Below are 7,115 nucleotides of genomic sequence, written 5' to 3'. Positions count from 1 at the left end.
CAAGTTTGACTCAAAATGAGTCAAGAGAATCCTGGTTTTTAACGTAACCCGCATTCCTTAAAGCAGGCAGTGGAGATGTGTGTCAGAGACACTTTGGGAGAACGCTAGATGACCAATCACTCTGAAGAGTAAGAAAACACGCCTTTGAATGCCTATGAGTTGGCACAGCACAGCTTCGCAGGAGCCATGATTAATCATTAGTAGAGTATATAACTTGAGAGAGCATGCTTCAGACTTTAGCTGCTGAAAAGCCGTTTGGCTGTGGCAAGGGTGACACACAACTCCGTTCCCTTCTTCGGGGAATGTAGGTTACTTTCGTAACCACTCTGAAGTTCCCTACAGAGGGAACTTCTGTGTGTCAGAGACACTTTGTGAGATTGTAAGCAAAGTGCCACAGCAGCTAAGCCCGTTGCGCCTCTGTTTGCCAAGTTTGCCAAGCATAGCGTGAGCACACAAGCATCACTAAAGGCACACCCTTTCAATGTCCCCAGGTCCTTTAATTACTGGAATATAGGTATAATTTAGAATTCTGGGGGTCGTAATTATCTCTTTTTTACATACCTAATGTAGACTAGGGATATTTACATTACGACAGTGTGTTGGGAAAGTGTGCCTGTCTCAAAGGTGAAGGACACTGCAGAGGCCACCTGCTACTTAAATTGGGAGACCTAGCGACAATATGGATATATGGGCTAGCCCTAACCAGAGGGTGCGCTACATGTGATAAGCTGGTTAATGGGTAGGGAAGACATGGCTCCACCTGAGAAGGGGGAGTGCTCCATGGCTAGAAGACGCATCTAGGATTGCCAACGGTGATCACGCTTAGCTGGCACTGATCCTCAGCATGCAGGCAGACTGAGTAGGCATAACAACATCTTACTAAACCAGGCACCCAGCTCCTCGACCGAGTCGAACAGGACACGGAAATGAAAGGGTTGTATCTGCCTCCTCCTTGGGCAGCACTTGTAGGTTCACCACCTGATCTCTAAAGGGGTGGTGGGAACCTTGGGCATGTAGAACCTTGGGCATGTTCCAGGTACGATTTGCTGACCAAAAATGTCTCCAGGTCCCCAACCCTCTTGATCGATGCCAACGTGATCAACAGAGCTGTTATCATAGACAGAATTTTTAGGGGTACTAAGTCAAGTGGCTCGAACAGATCTCTCTGCAGACCCGCTAGCACTACAAAGAGATCCCAAAAGGGCATGAGAGGGGGGCAGGATGGATTTAATTGCCACACACCTCTAAGGAATCAGATGATTAGGTTATGTCTCCCCAGCATGCTGCCATCCACCAAATTATGGTGAGCGGAGTTGGCAGCAATGTAAACTTTCAGAGAGGAGGGTGACAACCTACGCTCCAGCTTATCCTGAAAGAAGGATAACACAATGCTAATCTGGCATGTCCGGGTGTCTTCTCCGTGAGAAATGCCCCACTCAGCAAATAGACTCCACTTCACGGAGTAGGCATGCCTCGAAGGGAGTGCTGTAGCTTAAGTGATTGTGTTAACCACCAAGACCAGTATGTCACCTAAGTCTTCCGTGCTCTGTGTAAGGCCCACATGTAGAAGTTCCAGAGATTTGAGGGTGGGTGCCAGAGTGTGCCTCGTCCCTGAGAAAGAAGGTTCTTCCTCAGGGGAATACACAGGGGAGGGGCCATAGCAAAACGTGTGAGCAACCCAGGTTTGGTTGGGCCAGAGAATCGCAACTAACAAAACCCGCTTCTCGTCCTCCCTGAGCTTCCACAGAGTCTGTGCTATCAGGCTCACTGGGTAAAATGCATATTTGCACATGCCCGGGGGCCAGGTGTGATCCAGTACATTCATGCAGAGGGGGGACATTCATGCGTATCAACTGGACCACAGTATTGATTTGAGTTGGTTGAGTTGGTTGAGTATCAATTATCCTGGGAGCGCAATCTGTAAGGAAGCGTAAAATCCTGGGAGCATAAGAAATATTTGAGCATATGAATACCTTACTGCAAGCCGAAGGGGCACTTCATAAAACCCTGCGGAGACAAGGAGAGCTCGAAGGGGAGGACTTTCTACTGCCATGCTCATCCTCCTCGAACACAAACCAGAGGCGGTGGCGTGGTAGAATGGAGACATGAAACAACATCTTGTGTAGATAGCGGTTCAGGACATGGATATCTAAGATTGGTCTCAACCTACTGCTCTTTTTGGGCATGATGAAATACAGGTATGTGCTGTAAAACATGCCCTTCATCTCAGCTGGAGGACCCGGCTTTATTGCATTCTTCACCAGGTGGACACCAATCTCCTCGCGCAAGACAGGGGTGGATGCTTGATCATTGTAAAATCTATGCCTGTGAACTTGGGAGGCCGTTTGACGAACTGAATCGCATAGCCGAGTCTGATTGTCTGAATGAGCCACCGCGATGGGCTGAGCAGAGCTAACCAGGCTAGCAGAGCTTGCGTGAGTGGCGTCATCGGCCAATTGATGATGCACCAGCAGTGGGGCAGCATGAAATAGAAGTGCTCACCCCAAAAATCAGTACTCCAAGTAAGAGTCTCTCATACCTTCCTTCCTGGATCTCATGATGAGGCACCCTTGAATCCTGGTCGAAGTGCCTCAATGCTGCAAGCTGGAGGGTGGAGTGTCCCAGACTGGCAGTGCTTGGGCTTGCACACCCGGAGAAAGGGAAATTTGCTCTTTTATTGAAAATTTGGTCGCCGCCGACTGTAAGACCAGCAACTGGATGTTGATTTTCACTGATGGCAATGAATTCTTTCGGCCCTCCACCGAGGGGACAGGAAGCTTAGAGCGTTTGCACCTTTTGTTAGTCCCCATGTAGCACCCATCTAGTCGGTCCAGCAGTGGAACTGGAGGGACGAGCCATCTCCAGCCCCATCACCGAAGCAGCCCAGGATGGCACGGCCAGCATGTCCGATTCTAAGTCTGTGACCTCACTCACAACCTCAGAGGGTGTTTTCTTACTCTTCTGAATAATTGGTCATCTAGCGTTCTCCCAAAGTGTCTCTGACACTTACTGAAGTTCCCTCTAAAGGGAAACTGAAAACCCTGATTGTCTTTGATTGATGGTGTGGAAAGTAATACCTAATTCATACTACAGGATTTTAAGGCTGATTTGAGTTTGATTTGCAAGTCACCGACAGATCAGTCTGTGACCATGGGAAGATCATCAGGTGATCAACGCTCTGTAGTCTTTATGTGTTAACTACTAAATGACTCATTCAATGCATTTTCGATGCAAATGAGCGATTGATCCATTGACCATTCAGCTGATTAACGATGCTTTCAAACACTTTCTCAACGTGTTCTCAAATCCAAATTTATTTGTCACTTACAGTTATACGCAGTATTATATGCAGTGAAATGCTCGTGACCTTAACAATAATAACAACAATAAAAATCTAAATTTGGACAAAAATAAGTTATGCAACAGAAAGTAAAAGCAAATTAAACTATTTAAACTATTTAATACTTTCAATATAGAGGGATGTGCAAATGTGCATAAATGTCCAAGAGTATTCTGCATGTATTTCAGTTCTGTGTGTAGCCCTGATTTAGAGATTGCCCTGTTTTGCTCTTTCTGACAGCTCTGCCCTGAACATTTAATTTGCTGTGGTTTGGGGAATAGGCAGTTCTTGGTTGGATGACCTCTTGAGGATGATGAAGATACAAACTCAAGTCATGTAGATGGGAGAAACCATGAGTTTCTTTCTTCTGTTGTACACAAAAGAAGATATTTCGAAGAAAGCTGAAAATCTGTAACCATTGACATCCATATTAGGAAAATGAAGCACTATAGTCATTGGTTGCAGTTTTTCAGCTTTCTTCAAAATATCTTCTTTTTGTGTTCAACAGATGAAATACGATTACAGAGATTTGGATCAAGTGAAAGAGAGTATGTTATATCAATATTATATCAATTTAAAAAAAAATTGTTAACTTCAAATATAATATTTTGTTACCCTCACTTGGTTGTATACTTAACATCGTTTATTAATAGCATTATCATTCATAAATTCATTCATTTTTCCTAGGTAGGCGTCCAGGAGGCATCCGAAACAGATGCCCGAGCCACCTCAACTGACTTCTCTCGATGTGAAGGAGCTGCGGCTCTACTCCGAGCTCCGAGTTTTGCCTATCGGCTCAGTTCCTTCTTCAAGACAACTTCCTCTTTTTTACTTCCTCTGCCGAAAAAAAATGCAGTTTTTGCCATTTCCAGGCATTGTATTTTTTAACTCCTCCTAGGGATTTTATCAGATCAACAATTGGGTATTGTCATCTAAAGGCCTTGGTGATGTTAAATTGCAAAGATCCAGAGATTTCGTCGAAGCGCGTATCCGTGGCAGCCTCACAAACCGTTGATGCTTCGCCACAAAACTGGAAGTTGTTATAACTCAGGCATGCATCATCCGATCTGCCTCCAAATTCACACGTTTGATAATAGTCCTGATGTAAACATGTTTGCATGCCAATATGCAGTTACAGTTATAGCGCCACCTGCTGGCAACAGGAAATGACATGTTTTACAGTGTAACAAACTCCTCCTAGAAATTTTATCATATTGAATGCAAGTTTTGTCAGTATAATCCAAAGGCCTGTGTGATTTTTTAAATATTTATCAGCTTAAATTATTATTGTCCACTGTTCTCTGTCATTCAGTGATGAGCCCAGGTGTGAGGTCCCTTTCATGGCTGCTTGCAGCTTTAATTTTATTTGTATTCTTTCACTAAAATTGTTATTCTCCATTAAAACATGCATATTTTGTTACTGCCTTTGTCCTGTCCCATCTAACATATGTACAATTAATGCTAATAGTGTTCTTGTCAAAAGTAATTTCACTGTCTGACTGTACCGGAATAAAACAGCTAAAGAAATCTGAAGTCGTCTGGAAGACAGTAACTAACAGCTCAAAAAGCAGTCAAATAATTAGTCCTTGTTTTGCAGGATAAAGCTCTTAACCCCAAATACCTTGAAAAGCAGAGCTTTAAAATTCAACAAAAACAATTCCTTTGCACTTCAACAATTCGGCTATCTTTCATCTGAATTTGCAGTAGCTCTCATATGTATGTATGGGCACACAGGAGCCCACTGGCAAGTGGAACGCATCCTCTTGCAGGCTCAGAAAGTGTCCTCCTTGCTTCTTGCTTTCAGGTTTAAAATGAGCTACACGTCACAGGAGAGCAAATGATGCATTTGTCCACACTTGCTGCCCATGAGGCATGTGCAAATTCACAAGAAAAGTGGTTCTCAAAATGGAAATACTGCCCTTAAACTGCAGGGAATATGGATTAGTTCAGTCAACTGTGGTGAATCTCAGGCAAAGACAGGCAAGACAAATATATTTATGAGACTTTGAGACGGGAGGGGGAGTGCTTTATAAGGACTGGTCTTTGAGTGCTTACTCATCTTGAAACTTCAGTCCAAGGGAAAAAGGCAATATACAGTTTAATTTGTTTAGCGTTTCACAACTATCAATTTGATCCTCAAAGATGGTCCAGACTTCACTACAGAGGCGGCAGACTGTTTCGCTGTGGCTGTATAATGTAGGCTCACGCACCAGAGTTAAAAGGATCTAGGTGCAGCCTATTTATTTAGGCTAGATAAAGGATATGAACAAAGACATCCACAAATGCAGACTTACCAAACCATGCTTCCATGAAGGAGAAATCACAGAATAGTTTATTTCAGCAACATGGTAGTCAAACTTAAAATGGATCAAAACAGTTTTTCTAAATTGTTCTAAGACAAATATGGGTGTTGTTCTCTAATTTTAAGACTTTTAACTTTGATGCAAGGTTTTGATCCACTTTAAATGCTTACTATTGTTTATGTGTCAGTGCCATCTGAAATTTACATGTAAAATGAAAATTTTTTCTCAACCTTCTGTATTTATGTTCAGTTATTTAAATTTAAGGCAATGAAAAGTGAAATAACTGTATCTACACACAAGAGTGAAATTTCTTTATTTTAAAAAATCAGAAAAAGTTGGGACAGTATGGAAAACGTAAATGAAAAAAGTTGTATTTCATTGCAGGCGATATGAACATGTTTTGTCAGGTCAACTTCATTTAATTTGTAAATATACATCCTTTCCTGTCATTCAGACCTGCAACACATCCGAAAAAAAGTTGAAGCTGTAGGAGGAGCAGTTTAGGACTAGTAATCAGGTAAACTGGTTAAATAATGATGTGATTTGAAACAGGTGATTATAATTATGATTTGGTACAAAGGCAGCATCTAAGAAAGGTCTAGTCTTTTAGGAGCAAAGACGGGCTGAAGATCGCCAGTTTGCAAACAAATACTAAGACAATGTTCCTCAAAGAAACATGGGAAGAACAACCATGACCTCTGATCCCTCAGGCGGCTTGCATCAAGAATCGTCATTCATCTATAAGTGATATCACCACATGGGCTCAGGACTACTTTAAAAAAACCTTTGTCAAGTACTACAATACATAGTTACATCAACAAATGCCAGTGAAAACTGTATTGTGCCAAAGGGAAGCCCTATGTTAACAGTGTCCAGAAGTGCCGTCAACTTCTCTGGGCTCGGAAGCATTTGAGATAGACTATCACACAGTGGAAATGGGTACTGTGATCAGATGAATCAGTATTTGAGGTATTTTTGAGGGGAGAAATGGATGTCATGCGCTCCAGACCAAAGAAGAAAAGGATTCCCCATTCATATTTCAACACAACAATGTAAATCCACATTCTGTGCTGCCACAAGTCCTGGCTGCAGGGTAAGGGGATACAGTACCTGTCTTCAATAGAAAATGTGTACTACATTTTGAAGCTCAAAATGCGACAACGAAGACCCCGTACTGTTGCCCACCTTAAAACTTGTTTGCAGGAAGAATGTGACAAAATTCAGCCTACGGTGCCTAGACTTCAGCTCTGCACAAGACATTTGGCCAGTGGAGAAATGGTCGTGCCCAACTGAGCCTGGTTTCTCTCTAGGTTTTTTAATTCTTCACTTTCGCCATTGGTGAAGTTTTTCCTCGCCCCTGTCATCACTGGTTTGGATGGTTCAGGATCTGTAGAGCTGTGCATTGATGGATTTGCTCCTCAGTGTTTGGACTCTCAGTAATGATTATTAAACCACACTGAACTGAGCTAAAC

The sequence above is a fragment of the Danio aesculapii genome, chromosome 11, assembly GCF_903798145.1.
Source record: "Danio aesculapii chromosome 11, fDanAes4.1, whole genome shotgun sequence".
Taxonomy (NCBI): domain Eukaryota; kingdom Metazoa; phylum Chordata; class Actinopteri; order Cypriniformes; family Danionidae; genus Danio; species Danio aesculapii.
This window is presented reverse-complemented; position numbering follows the sequence as displayed.